Below are 16,169 nucleotides of genomic sequence, written 5' to 3'. Positions count from 1 at the left end.
CTCTTCTCAAGCAGTATGCTTGTTACATTGTTAACTGTTCCTGTCAAGGAAAGTCCATCTCACCAATGGAAAATATGCCAACGAGAAATATTTTAATAATGTTTTGCTGTGCACAGTGCTCACATGAACCACTTTTAAAGGTCCAGAATTACTACTGCTACTGAGTATGACTTGAGAAGGTAGTGACAACCACAGACACATGAAGAGTAAGATTTGAGGATAAACAATGAGAAATTGTCAGGCATTGACTCCGTTCTAGTCAGTCTCAAATGGAATTAAATCTTTCAAGATATCCTCTTTCCACAGTGGGCTTCTCATTAGGCTGGTGAAATTAAAAACTAATTAGAAGCAGCAAGTTAGATTCTACCCAAATTCAATCTGTATTTGCAAGTTGAATGAACTGTCAATTTAGAAAACAAAATGCTACAGGATGAAGAGAATAGTGTATTGAAAAAGTCAGTCAATTGAGTGATGTGAAATAACAGGCACTGTGCTTATGTGAATTCTGCTGAATCCTGATTCATTAAAGAAAATTAGAATGCCATCGTCATCTTTGGCCAAGTTTTAACACCTGTCACAGAACTGTAAAAATCAATTCCAAACTAATTGACACTCTGGAGAGAAGAGGCTGGCAGCCAGTTTTCCAATATGAGCGAGCAGAAGGGCAGAAGAACAACTGTAGGTCAGAGATGGCAAAACTATTTCTTCTGCAGTGCTTGAGCAGGACAAAAAGTTTTAAATTGCAGTGACAAAGTCTATTGTTTTGTCTTCGTGGCCATAAAATATTTCTCCACTGTGAGCAGTGAATGTGGTTTTGCTCAGTTTAAATGTCAGCAATCACACCCTTTGCTATTCTTTTTCCCATCTGCCTTTACTCTTTAAGTTGTTTAAGGAGAGTTGCGCTAAATGCACATCTAAAAGGCCTTGCCACAAGCAAATCTGCAATCTGTACATTTGAATAGCTTTCTCTGTGTCAAGAAACTGAATCAAGGAATCTGGCTGCAGTGACATGAAAGAAAAAGAATATCATGTCTTCAGCAGTATTCTCTTAGTGATTGTCTCACTGGTCTTTGTGTTGCATCCAAATGATTTCATCAAATAACTGCATACAAATACTGAAGACCCTTAATGAGAAAAACAATCATCAAAGAATGAAAATGTTATTGGAAGAAAACCTGAAAAAATAAACATTTAGGTAAAAACCTTTAGGATGAAATAGTAAAGTAATGTAGTTCTGTACCAGTGTTAAAGCTGTTTCATCTCAATCTAATCGAATTACATAGATGCTAAAGTAAAATCTAAACTCCTGGAAAAACAATCTCTGAAGATAGCAAGTAAGAAAGGTGTTTTTCATGGTTCCTGGGTAGGAATATTTACTATGTTTTTTCTCTTTTCACAGAGAAATCAAAACAACTCAGTAGGAAAGCTGATAAAAAAACTGCGAAGCCAATGGAAAAACCTCTCAGTGTTAACCTGTTTCTGCTCTCTGCAGTGTTTACCTTCCATTTCAATGGGGACAGAGGTGCACAGATATTAAGTGCTATGGATAAATCCAATCCTGAAGCTTCAGATTGTCAATTCCTTGTTTTGAATTAAAGAAACAAGAACCTTAATATGTATCTCTATTTTTCTTACAAGCTTCAGCTAGTTTTGAATTTCAGGTTAATTTAGCTTGCTTTTCTTAAACCTCTGACAAGGTTTCAATTATACATTCAATTATACACTCAATTATGCTAGACTTCTTTTGTGAAGAGTTGAGTTACTCAGAAGTTTATCTGCATAATAAAAGTCATAGTTGACTTTATTTCACAGCCTTACCCAGTGCAACTTTAAATATTGCTGATTCTAAATAATTCAGTTCCATACCAATAGTTGACTGTAGCTTCATTCACATTCAAAGGCAAGTGAAAAAGTAGGACAGTGTTTAATATTGCCACATATGACTGTGAGAGGACAGTTCATATTAATTCATCTCCCTGACCTAGATGACAGTTACCAGGAAACAGTGGTAAGCAACCAAAGCCTGAGGGACACCCAGACTAGTCAAGGAGGTCTCCAGAAGAGAAAGGCATGATCTTAAACTTGATTTTTATCTCCTCCTAAACTTACTGCTGTGTATTCCTTTTTATTTGGGGGTGTGTGGGGGGGAAAGAACAACCTTTCATACTTTTGTGGATATTTAAGTGGTATTCCCCTTCTATAATTCTTTGTCAGCTTTTTGTAAATCTGAGTGGAAAATTAAAAGCAGGATGACAGTATAGGATTTCCTTTTTTTATCTTCCACTAGTACCCACTAAACATTAACAACTTAATATTTATTTGACCTATGTCATATAAAATATATTTTTTCATCAGAACAATGAAGCAACACTGGCACACAGCTACTGAACTACATAGTGTTTACTGAAAGTGGGACTATTACTTAGACACTGGCAATAAAGTAAAACAATAAGGAACATTTATGTAGTCTATGAAATGTTTTTATAATGACATTTAGGGAGAATTAAATTTTTTAAAAGCACTACCAGATCTCCATTAGTGTCTTACTGAAAATCCTGAACAGTGTGTCTCTCTGCCAGGAATTTAGGACCTTTATTGAATGCACTTGGCTTCATTACAGTGCAACGAGGTTTTTCAACTGTCAGCTGAAACAATGTGTATTTACCTGATAAAACAGATATAAGAGATAGATTTTTCTATAGATTTTTCTATTAAAGGCACCTTTTCAGGGAAACAAACTATCCCTTATTTCTAGAACTGAAGATAACATAAAAGAGTCACTAGCACATCTCCATAAAAAGTACTGCTGTTCCACACGAGGATTATCTAATAGCATAATTATAGACTATGCTATTTACAACAGTGGTAATTTCAATTGTCCAACACTTTCCATTTTATACTATTTATACTATTTATAAATAATAAAACAAGATTACTTTTTTTACTTTTTTCCCTCTAATTATAACTGCTTTTATTCTCATGTTTCAAAGCTTCCCTAAAAATGGAAAACACTGCTATCAATTTTGGAATGTTACCCAAATGTACATCAACTTATTCAAATTGATTTTGTTATGATATTGCTGCAGCATGCAGTAGCCTTAAAGTCAAAATATGTTTTAAGTTTTGAAACCTCCAATATGACACCTATCTGAGCAGCCAGGGAAGTCCTAGCTTCAATTCCGTTGCCTAAACATGAGCCCAAATATTCCAGGCTGCAGGCTAAATCAAGATCTTTCAAAAGAAAGATGGGGAAGAATCACATCATCCATGGGTATAGCACTACAATAATGTTCACAATTTTGACATTTTGCATCGTGGTTCTGGGCTGGAGTCTTCAGGTCATGATTACTGGAAGCACAGCAGAGGTGGAAGGATTCTATTTAATTTCTCATGGAGGAGCAAATGAACTCTGAATTGAGGTGTCTCGTTTCCTTTTCTGGAAGCACTAGTGTTGCTTTTTCTCATATGTAAAACTACTTCCAGTATAAGAAATGGAAGACAGCTGCCAAAATACCAAGAGAATGATGTTATAAGTTTTCTCAGGAACTCTGCTCATGCTTTGAAGCTTGCATTTGGAGAAACTAATTACATTATTATCTTTATCTGAAGCATAGACTTTACATACAGAAAGGTCAGTCAAACATCATTCACCAGAAGGCTTTGTGCTTTTATAACTTGAAAATTTGCTTCTAAGCTACCAGCCCAGTTTTTCAAGGACTCCTTTGACTCAAAGAATGTTTTCAGCAGAGGTACAAAAGTGCATGAATAGATTCTTTGCAAATGTCTACTGGATAAATTTCCATGCAAAAAGACACCTTTGTCCACAATTGCTATTATAATTAGAGACAATGAATTTAAAAGGCCTTTTCATGTGTGACCAATTTCATTGATCTTTCCCAACATGAAAAACATGCTGTTTGCAAAAAGCAGTTTCTAAAACTCACAGTAATAGCAGCCAAGTGAGCAGTGCCACACACATTTGAAAGGTTTTGTTGTGGGGGTAGCTATTTTTAACAAATCTTAATTATTTGATTCTAAACACGTAATAAAACATTGAAATAAATGGAGTCAACAGTATGAAGAAAAGAAATAAATTAAAGAGCATGCCATTCATATCTGGAACATGTTGGAGCCATTTTTGGAGAGCTTCTAAGGGAGAAAAGTAAAGAAAAATCAGCTCACAGATCTCTGCAGACTTAGATGAACTAAACTTAGTAATCCAATATCCACTGAGCTTGTTACTATCCTTATTTCAATTCTATGATGGTTTGAAGGAGGTTTATAAACAATTCCAAGATAATTTAATTTTTAAAAAATAACTCTAGCACTCTGTTTACAGTTCCTTTAAAAAAAACATTTTATCTTTGAAAACAAACCAGAAGGTAACTTCAAAATATTGGCAAATGCATTTCATCTAACCAACAGGAATCAAAAGACTGTTTTCAAGAAAAAAAAGATTGCTTTTCATAGGCCTCATGGCAAGTTGATGTGTTTTTTAAGCTCACAAATATCAACTGTCCTCTCCAAAACTTGGAAGAAACATCTCTTTTCAAACACAGGGTTTGGTTTCTGTTATTGAAATAGCACACTTTGGCTGAGGCATAGCCTGGGGGTTCCCAGACCAGGTGTCACCACTGCACTAAGTTCAGTGAGAGAAATAACTCTGAGAAAAAGTAGAGAGGCAAAAATATATTTGTTCTCTCTGTACCGCCAGCTCAGCATACTTTTTGAGTGCTGGTGATATGTCATGGTTAGTAATTTCCTTTTCCTCCATGTCTTTTCGCATTGTGAGGTGTGAAGAGCTGACCATCATGTCTCTATGCCTGCCCATGCAAGCCTTCAGGAGCTTGTCTGCTGGCTGCTGTTTGGTTTAGAGATTCTACAATGTACAGGAGTACCTGATCTAGGAGCAGCTCCATCTGCACAGGGGTTCAGCAAGACAGCTCCTCTGAGGCTGACCTGCAGGGTCAAATGCTGACATGCAAGGTCGCCATAATTGACCTTTCTCTTTCAGCCTGTTTCTTTACCAGGAAACCAAGCAGAGCCAAGTGTTATTCTCTGCTCCTGTTGCCAGCTAGCACAGTCCAGCAATATATTCATTAAACCATGCGAACCACATAACTCTTCTTATCAGTATCTGAACTGCAATGTGGGAACAGTCTTGGAAAGTTGTAAATTTTGAGAATGTTACCCAGAGTACAGCTATGCTGAAGACAATGCAAAAAGTAGATTTAAAGACATTTGTTTTACCGTACAGAGGCCAGGACCCTGGTGCTGTTAAACTCACCAGAAGAGATCCAGTCTCTGTCCACAGAGGGACTTATGCTTGATTTAATATTTTTGTCCCTACTGCGTGTACTAGATGTGACTATGAACTTGAGAACAAGATCACACCTGTTCATGGCTGACACTGTAGGCATACCATACTAACCCAAAACATACTGTGGACAAGATCTGTCTATTCATTTGAGTAAGTTTTGCATCAGCACCTCAGAGTGAAATCTGCATGGAATATTACAGTTTTGGGTAAGTGACTTAAAACAAAGAATCCTTTTGTGTATTGAGAGGTTTGGGTAAAAGAAGCAGATCTTCCCTTCTTTGTTGCTCCAGTAGGGCTACAGTAAAAGAAAAGAAGGAAAAGAAAAGAAAGAAAAGCACAAGAAAAAGAACAAGAACAAGAAAAAGAAAAAGAAAAAGAAAAAGAAAAAGAAAAAGAAAAAGAAAAAGAAAAAGAAAAAGAAAAAGAAAAAGAAAAAGAAAAAGAAAAAGAAAAAGAAAAAGAAAAAGAAAAAGAAAAGAAAAAAGAATGTCTACCTGCAACTTCTAAGCTGACAAAACATCACCTGCTCCAGTGCAGGAACAAAGAGTGTCTCCAGTGATACTACATGTGCCCTCCTGCAGTATTTCTCTATACCCTGTGTGCATTGTCTTTTTCCTTTTTACTCTTTTACTTCCCATCAGAAGAAAGTACATATGATGCCTTTCACTTCCTGCCTTCTTGTACCCTAGGTATTCTCCTTTTTTGCTCTGAGCAGTGGTTCTGCAACAGAAGAGTAAGACTCTCTCTGGCACCATTCCTAGATTTCTTGTAGTTCTTGTTGCCTTCTCTGCTCAAGTATCTGCCATGAATTTAATCCTTTCCCCAGATTTTGTCCCCACTTTTCAAAAGCATTTCTGGAGAGGGTATCTGTTTTTCTCAAGAATAATTCCTGCATGCTGAAGTCACAAGTACAACAAATGATCCTGTCTTTCACCTAAGGAATTTAAAAATCCTTCCAAAGTTATATGAAAATATCAGATATCTCTGCTCTGAAATGTGCTTTGGTTGCCCGTCTAGTTCTTGGCCATAGGCAAAGTAAACTCAGTCTTATTTTAAGGCTTAGTTTGTCTTGGGTCATAGTTTACATGAAATTACCTTATCAGTTGTTCCAATGACTTTGTTATTACTGGCAATCATGCTTTATTCACTTCTCACCTCTCATCTACCTCATGAAATAGGGAAAGAAATATTTGTTTGCTTTTTCTTCTTTAATCTCCAGCTATGCTAAAGCCTGTAAGATCTGAATACAGATACAGTTCTGACTCTGACTGTTTTCCTGATTTTACAAGGGCTAGAAATTCATCATTCCCACTGGCTAGGTGTGGTCTTTTCCCTTTTCTTCCACTTCTTCATGCTCCTTTCTCTGCTGTGGATCTTGATTATCCAACCACCATTTCAGCTTGGAATGTGAGAGGCAAGTTCAAACGGTGAAGAGGCACTCCCATACACTTTCTTATGCATTGAGATTCATTAGTTGGATTCTCTCTTTCTGGATGTCCATTACTCATGGTGGAGCTTAGAGTTCAGTTAGTGAAAGCATTAATGGTGTTCCCTCTCTCTGCAGAGAACCTTCTTCATGAAACACAGTTCCTGCCAGGGCTGCTCTATTTTGCTAGGTTTGGCTGAGCTCAAACCAGAGCGCTAAAATTCAGAGGGAGGAAAAACACACATGCACAATTAAGTCAATCTAGAACCTGAAATCCCTGGCAGAGGAGATTCACTAGCAGCCAGCATGCAATCCAAAAATCTTCCTTTCTGCAGCCTCCAATCCTCCTTTCTGTCTGAAAGCAGAAGTGGGGTGTGACTGAGGGATGGGCCCTACTGACCAGTGGCAGCAGCAGGGTTATGCCTCAGACTGCCCCTCACTCCATGAAGCTACATTGCATTGTTTTGCACTGTCCACTGGAAATTATGCACTCTCAGCTCCATGGAAAACAAAGGCCTGTGGGAGGTCATGGAATGCCTCATGGATTTTTGTGTTTTGCTAATCCAGTTGGTGAATCGCTCTGACTGCTTGCTTAATCTTACTTTCATTGTGTTATTTATCCTCAGCTTCAGGCAGCGGATGGGTGTCATCATTTGTGTGCCAGGCTGCCCTGCTAACACTGGGCACATTGATTTACTCTCTAAACAATGTGGTTTTAAGGACTAATGCCCTACTCTGCACCAAAACATGTACGTGTCTTGATACGAGGGTTTGGCCAAGGTTTCACTGGTGTGAAATACAACACAGTTCACACAAGTCCTGTACATATCACAAACAGGGAACCTTCAGGGCAATCAAAACATGATTAGCAATTAAAATATGCCCAACCTTATCCTGTATTTGGTTCTTTCTCAGACAAATAGCTGTCATTTAAGGTAAGGTCCTGCAATGGCATTATCAACCACAAAAACAGTCCCATAATCTGTTCTCTCTAGCATGGTGATTACAGACCTGATAATTGGGCAGGATTAAAGAACAGAAGTGCAGCTTTATTTGCCTATTAAATGTCTCAGGGAAAAAGATACAAACACACAGACACACAGACACACACAGACACACATACACAATTTAAGTGGCTCATTAATCTGAGATGTTCTCTCTTTGATGGGCTGCACTGCAGTCTGATCCAGGCAAAGCAAAAAATCTTTTTTTGCCTGAGTAATTTAAGAGAATAAATTTCAAGTGCTCAGTTAAAAATTACCATCTCCACATTGGGCATAAGTACTGTGGATTTTGATGCAAAAACCATTGAGAACCCTTTCCTTTTTCCATCAGCTAGGAGGGTGTTTCAAATTACAGTACTGTGCCAGATCTATGCTTTTCCCTCTATTAGAGGCAGTTATTGGTGTTGAGACACCCCCCAGATAGATTTCAAAAGTCTTTGGCAAATATCTTTATTTTCTGGGCCCACAAACTACAAAACTCATTCTCATGATGGACAACTGACTTGAAAACCCATTTTCTTCATTACTCCCCACTGCATAAGCTACTGAAAGTCTTACAGTCAAGAAATGTTAATGAAACCAAACAATCCTCTGGAGAATACTTTGTTGTATCTATTCCCCTTGAAACTAAAAACCAGGCAAGCGAAAACTCTCCAGATGCCCTAGCAGTAAACAATTTGATTAAAATCTGCTTTTCCCATTAGATATCCACTATTCTTTATTACACTAGTTCTGTTTGCAGAGCATAGTGACACAGTAAAAAATCCACAGGCAGATTGCTTGACTATTTTGATATACTGAATGTCATATCAAACTGATAACTCCAGCCTTTCTCACCTTCAAATGTCATTAGGAAAATTGCAATACCATAAGGTTTGTCAAAGATATTGACAAGGATTACAGAGCTGTCACCCAGCACTGAAATTTGCAGATTTCATAGATTTCATATGAGTCTTGCTCTTTTACTCCTGTTATATCTGTGACACCAGAGAGATGCAAGAAATGCAAGTTATGACTTTCTCCTGGGCATTTCTCACATAAACAAAAATTGCAACATATAAACCCACAGGTTTCCTGATGCAGCCTACAAAGAGTTTTCCAAACCAGAGTGTTGCTACTCTCAGTTTGAACTCCACAGTCAGCAACGTGGAGCTTTCTAACTTTGACAGTATGCACCATCTGTTCTAGCCATGTGCCGGACAAATCTCTTAAGGTCTTTTTCTTCATGGATGTCGTTGAAGAACTGCCTTTTTCAGAGATTTCTAAGTCCTGAATAAACCTAGCCTAGGTATGATAAATTCTGTAAGCAGCTGGGAGAAGTCTAACTAACCACTAACTCTTGTTCTTGTGGGAGATTTCAACTTAGCAGATGTCTGCTCAAACCACTACACAGCAGAGATGAAACAGTCCAGAGGTTCCTGGATTGTGTGAGAAGTAACTTCCTGAAATAGCTGGTGAGGAAGACAACAGAGAAGGTGGCTGCTGGGACTCCTATCTGTGGGCTGGTGGGTAAAGTGATGTCTGGATGCCACCTTGGGCACAGCAATCATAAAAATCCCAGAGAGATAAGGAGGAGTGCCAGCAGAATGGCTACCTTGGCCTTCCAGAGGGCAGACTTTGGCCTGTTTAGGAGTCTGGTTGACAAAGTCCCTTGGTAGACATCCTGAAAGGCAAAGGAGTCCAAGAACATTGGATGTTCTCCAAGCAGAAAATCTTAAAGGTACAGGAGCAGACAGTCCCCATGAGCTGGAGTGAGGAAGACTGACCTGGACAGAGAGCTTTTTCTGAAACCCAGGAAAAAAGGAAAAAGTATGATCTTTTGAAGAAGAGATGGCAAAATCAGGAGGACTACAAGGATGGTGTGAGGTTATGCAGGAAGAAAATTAGAATAACCAAATCCCACCAAGTACTTCATCTGGCTACTGCCATGAACCACATTAAAAAATGTTTCTATAGTTACATCAACAACAGAAGGAGGGCTAAGGAGAGCTGTATGAAAGTAAACAAGGCAAAGTGCTGGGTCCTGCACTTGGGTCATAGCAACCCCATGCAGAGTTACAGGCTTAGGGAAGGATGGTTGGAAAAAAGGACCTGGGAGTTTGGTCACTGCCAGCTGAACGTGAGCAGTGTGTGCCCAGGTGGCCAAGAAGGCCAATGGCACCTGTCATGTATCAGAAACAGTGTGGCCAGCAGGGCCAGGGCAGGGATTGTCCCCTTGTACTGGGCACTGGTGAGGCCACACCTCATGTGCTGTGTCCAGTTCTGGGCTCCTCACTACATGAAAGACATTGAGGTGCTGGAACATGTCCAAAGAAGGGCAACAAAGCTGGAGAAGGGTCTGGAGCACAAATCTATGAGGAAAAGCTCAGGGAGCTGAGGAGGCTCCAGGGGTCTTCATTACTCTCAACAATTACCTGAAAAGAGAGTGGATCAAGGTAGGGATTGGTTGGTCTCTTCTCCTATGTAACAAGAGACAGGATAAGAGGAGATGGCATCCAATTGTACCTGGGGAGGTTTAGATTGAATATTAGGAAAAAAAATCTCCACTGTAAGGATTGTCAAGCATTGAAACAGGCTGCCCAGGAGGTAGTGGTGCCATCATCCCTGGAGGAATTTAAAAGACCTGTAGATGTGGCACTTTAAGGGGCATGGTTTACTGGTGGACTTGTCAGTTGGGGTCTTTTTCAACCTAAATGATTGCATGGCTCTACGATTCTAAGAAATTAAGATACATAAGTAGGAAAGCACACCAAACAAGTGAAATCACAGTAGTTATTGTTTTCCCCCCAGATTCAAATGTGTTAAGGAAGGGCAGAAATGACCAGCAAAGCACTAACATGGTCACAACACCCAGATGAATACCATCCTCAAGCTTGCTCTTCCCTTTGATCAGTGATGTGGTGCTTGAATAGGAAAATGCATGTGTCAAAAAATGGACTGTCTCAGTTCAAAGTTATGCTGCTTTTCATGGGCATTTTCATAAGTGTTTCAGGTCTGATTTCCTCTCTTTCTAGCAGTGATTTCTGCATTCAGTCATTGCCAAAAGAAGTTTGTGACCAAACACAATATCATCAGGAATAACATGCTCCATTTCAGTGATGACAATGTAACATGTAGGGCTGTAGTTAATATTTTCTTTATTGAAGCTGCTCTATCCAGGATGGTGAGCACACTAATAATTACCCAAATAGCTCAGTAAATCTCAGCTATGCTTTTTGTAATGTTGTGCATTAGTCAATAAGTAATTGCTCTATACTGTCAATCTGTGTATGATTGTATGATCTGTGACACCTGTCAGAGTCTTTTTTCCAGGACAGCTTAAAGATGACTGAACAAGCCAGTGCAAAAGAGGGGTTGTAAAAGGGCTTCCATGAGTTTGAAATGAGAAGATAAAGTATGTGGTCAAATCCAAGGCCATGAAGGAAGTCCCTTTTCCATGGAACCTCAGTGGAATTACTCCAGACTCCAGCCATTGATCTGAAATCACGTATCAGCACCTTTCCTTACCAACACCGGTGGACTGCCTCACTATTGCTAAATTTAGATAATGTTCTCTTTGCCTTACCTCTATGTTATTAGGTAGATGATCCAGACAGGCTTATCACTGGCTTCCCTGAGAATTGTGATTGCCCCCAGCTAAGCATTTTATAAGTTCTTTTCAAGCCTTTTTGGGAGGCAGAACTTCTTATTCTCATGAAATTTCTTATACCTCCATGAAACATGGGGGTTTCTTCCTTTTTGGAGACAAGATGTATTTCCGTATCTATGTATTCTACTGTTTTTCTCTCCCTCTTACCTTGATGAGTGTATTCTCAGTATTTGTACTTTCTGTGAACCCCGTGACTCCTGGCAGCAGCAGTAAATTTCCACATGTTGCGTCAACACCTATGTCAGATGAAGGTAGAGTTTAAGTAATTGTTTTGCTAGCTGAATGGCTTTAGATGGCAAACAGAAATAATTGTCTTTTATCCATTGGTAAAAGAAGTGTAGAAAACCAGATCAAGTGTAAGTTTAAAAGAAAAAACAGATTAAGTAACTCAGCAAATAAGGAAGAAGAGATTTGCACACTATTTGCAGTATGCTTATAGCTGAATTAATTTGACAAGACATGCATTTTAATCATACAGAACCCAAAAACATATTGAAGTCTTTTCCCTATGCAAATGCAATGAATTGCTGGCTCTGAGTTACATTTTAAGCTAAAGGAAAAATCCCTATCTGGCTGAAGACTCTAATTGATTGTTCTGACACATAAACTGGCAAAAATATAACCTTATGGGCTTCATAGATTTCCATAAGTAATGTGTTCTGGCACTGTACTGCCGTTGTTGCTGAATGCATATAACACTTCTGAGGGGCTGGAGGCAATTCTTATTCATCCTTCAGTAAATGTGATCATGACCTGATGCTGCATTGATGGCCCTCCTCAATCTGCTTATAGCTATTGTTCATTTACAAGAACAATGAACAATTAATAGATGGAAGAAAGGCTTTGTTTGCCTTATGCTGTCAGCTGGACAAAGGAAGATGTTAATGCTGTTTTACACTCAGTGTGATATATTATCTAAGCCGCATTTGGTTTCCTTCTTTAATTTGCTAAGTGCTTCACAGTTTTCCTCCTTCTGTCCCCACTATTGGGTTTACAGCTGACTACAGTTTACCATTTTCTCTGATGATTTTTGATTTCTTTTTCCATGGTTCGAAGCAACAAGGAATTTTTTTCTCTGAACATATGCAAAACAAGTTTCTCTGCTTCTGTGTCTGTGGAAATTGGACTGATGGGGTGGGACAAGCTGAAAACTTTCTTTTTAGTGTCATTAATGCTTCTCCAGAAGCTTAACATGCGGGGGCATTATGACTATGGAGATATTTAACCTTTCCTTTGAAAGGAAAGTAGATTCCAGCAATTGGATCACTCACTAAATTTTAGGTTTACATCATGAGTTAGTCTGGCTCTAGCCAATATGACTCAACATGACCCAAAAGACTGACATTTTTGCACAATATTGCATCTTTCCCCATATTTTCCCTGCCTGTCTCAAGCTTATTAGAAGTAAGCTTTTCCAGCACTAACTGGAAAAGTTATTTCAGTTTCTGAAAAATGAAAAAAAAAAGAAAAGGTGAAATCAAGAAATCTAACAATGTAGAGAAGTTCACTCTCCTACCAGAAAAATAACAAAGATCTTTTATTTTGGTCCAAATCAACACACATATGGGTTACCCCTAAATATTTGGTTATTCATTCTGGAGAAGAATACTCTGCCTTCCTCAAGTTCTGCTTCACAGCAGTTGCAGTTCATTGTCTCCAAAGGGCTGAGAGCAATGGACCAAATCTGCTGTCTTGCAATGTGGACTTGGGTGATCAATCTGAATTACACGCCCATGTACCTAAAACAACAACCTGAACAGGCTTATGCACAAAGGGTACATCCTACTGGTCCTTTGCATGTTTTTTTAATATATCAAGATTTCCACTCTCGCACTTGCCTTTGAAGACAAGACTCTAATGCCTGCATGACCGTGGATGTTTTGATATGGCAGATAATCAACTGGGAACAAAAATAATATAATGTAGCTTACTGAGCAGTCATTTGATAGCATCTATTTTTATCTATATGAAAACCAGATGTCCCAACAACACCTCTTAAATGATGCACACTTTCCTCTCTGGTTTACCACCTTGGAAAATGTGGTAGAGAAATCACGTCATTGCTTAAGTCATGCAGCAGCCTTGTCACATAATGCTTGCAACACAGCAGCAGCAGCAGCAGCAGCAGCACGGGCTTTTCACAGGTGTTAAATGCATCTGACAATGCAATAGACCTCTTGGGTATATTTACTTCCCAGATAAAGAGCCTGCTCAGTTTCAGGATGAGGGAGTTCACAACACTCACAACCCTGTGAGTCTCATGCTTTTGGGTGGTGCCCACAAGAAAGCCCAGTTGACTCCAGGAGCTTGCCAGAGAAGCCCTGCTATTTCTACTTTTTGGCCACAAAGGACAGCCACACTGTTTCTGTTGGAAACAGCTGTTGTGGCTGCCAGAGAAACTGCAGTTTTTGCAGTCTGTGATCAGAGGATCCCTTAGGCAGAGCAAAGCTGCCACCCCATTTCAGCAGTGTATTCAATGCATTTCTGCTCTGCCTAGAAAACTGCTGCCATGTTTCCCGAAATCCACTTAGGACCTCTGCTTTTCTGCTTTGCAATAATGCTTGCATGTAGTGGAAAGCTATAGGGGATAGACAACCATATAAACCAAAATTTACACCCCTGTCAACAGACCCCCTCCACTGGGTACACAGGATTTCAGGGCAATCACACAATAGCTCCATGTTTACACAGTAATATCCTGGCAGTACACTGGCCTTTCTCCACTGCTTCTTATAAAGAGAGGTCAGAGAGAAAACCTGTTCAAAGATTCATTGCCAAAGTTCTGCAATTCCAGGTAAATCCCTTTGTGGAAGTTGACTTCACTTCTAGTTCAGGTCTCCCCTCTAACATGCGAATGTCAACCTCTGGTTGAACCCCATATGTGCAGAGCACACAGTTCTTGCATGTAAGGCTTCTGATGCAGTATCTGCACTGCTTTAGCAGAATTCCCCCAAAAGACTCTCTCTTACCTTTTCAGCACAAATGGCTGCTGGCATACATGCTCTGAGGAGCGTCTGTTTACCAGCTGTGTTCAAAGGGTTTGATAACACGTTATAAAACTCCAGCAGACTGAACAGCAGCTGTTCTCTATCAATTTCATATATTTGATCCAGAGAAAAGAGAGGATTTTACTAAGAAGAAAAATAGAGTAGACAATAATACCACCCAAAAAATAATGATATATTTTTAAATAATTTTAAAAAAACCCACCATATCATCCCTTAGGGACCCAATGGGACAGTTGTTTTCAGTGGATTTATCAATTATAATTTCTGCAAAGAGTAAAATTAAAGGAAGTGTCTTTTTTGAAGCTGGGTATAACAGAGGAATGCAAATCCAAGGCCCAGATAACTGAGCACTATGCATTCCATGTTGGTGCCCCACAAAATCCACTCTGTCTATGTAATTAATTGGAATTTTGTTTCATAAATTTTAATGTGAGAAACATGGCATTCTAGACAAACAAGAATGCAGGCGTATCCTCTGCATAACATGGGCATTTTAAACAGCCTCAGCCTCTCTATTCTGAAAAAAAACAAGGAAGGAAGTGATTACTGCAGGATTTGTACAACTGTGGAGCCCAGCTGATAATGCTGATAATAATAAAACTCCCTCTGTGTAGCTGTGTTCTCACCAGGACAACTCAAAGAGGTTCTTTGTTTGCTTGTTTGTTTTACAAAAGAGGTTTGTACCATTAGTCCCTTTTTCCAGATGGTGAAGTTGAGGCATGAAGGAGTGAAATCTTGCAGAAATGGCTAGGAAAACAATCCAAGTGTTCCAGCCCCTAAGGTCTTATCTCTCTTCAGTACACCATCTTATTCTTTCATACAGTAAAAGGGGATGTCCCAATGGAAAATCTACAACCTAGCACTTCCTCCTTGTATGGATTAAATACAGCTAAAGCAAAGGTCCTTTTTTTAGCATAAACCATGAGGCAGCCTAGACACGTGTAAGGGAAAAAAAAACAAAGCTTAATCTAATACAAACTAGTCAAAGATTTTAGCCAGGTAGAATATTTTTGCTTCATAGATTTTCACTGATAACAAATGCTTCAATTCAACCTATTAATTAAAAAACCCCAAATGCAAAATATAAAAAGAAACAAAACCCAAAAATCCCAGGGAGCAGTATGCCTTAATACAATGTTTTGTTATGCATTGTTCCTGATGATGAAAATCACATACTCCTGTCTGAGGCTACATCCTGCCATTAATGACAGGTATGGAAAAATATTAAATAGGAAAATTATAGTAAAAGAATCTTCTGAATTCACATATGAACCAAAATATAAACTTTCCTTTCATGCCTGTTCAATTTTTGTAAAAATGATATGTTTCATGGAAATACTGTGGAAAACCAAAAGTTTCACGGTATCACCAATTGTCTTACAAAGAATTGTGAAAGCATACATACCTGAAAAAAAGTTTATCATGATACAGTGACTTGAATCTTTTTAGAAAGATTTTGCATAATTAAGGAAAAAATATACCACTGAAAAATACTTTTCCTTTAGACCTCATTGTGAGGATATCAACAGAAGTAATTAAAGAAGGACTCCATAGGTTTTTGAGACAAAGCAATATGTTTCTTAGAATGTTGCCAGGATGTTATGAGGAAAGGGAAAATATTAAAAACCTGTGGGATCACTTGCATAAATTAATCTACAACACACATATTCTTTGTCCTAGGGACAAAAACACAGAGATGAGGTAATTTGTGTGCTTTAATGCTAAGCAATATATGAAAGCAACTGCCCTGACTGGTGCTTAT

The sequence above is a fragment of the Molothrus ater genome, chromosome 3 (genome assembly GCF_012460135.2).
Source record: "Molothrus ater isolate BHLD 08-10-18 breed brown headed cowbird chromosome 3, BPBGC_Mater_1.1, whole genome shotgun sequence".
NCBI lineage: Eukaryota > Metazoa > Chordata > Aves > Passeriformes > Icteridae > Molothrus > Molothrus ater.
Note: the sequence above shows the minus strand (reverse complement) of the source record.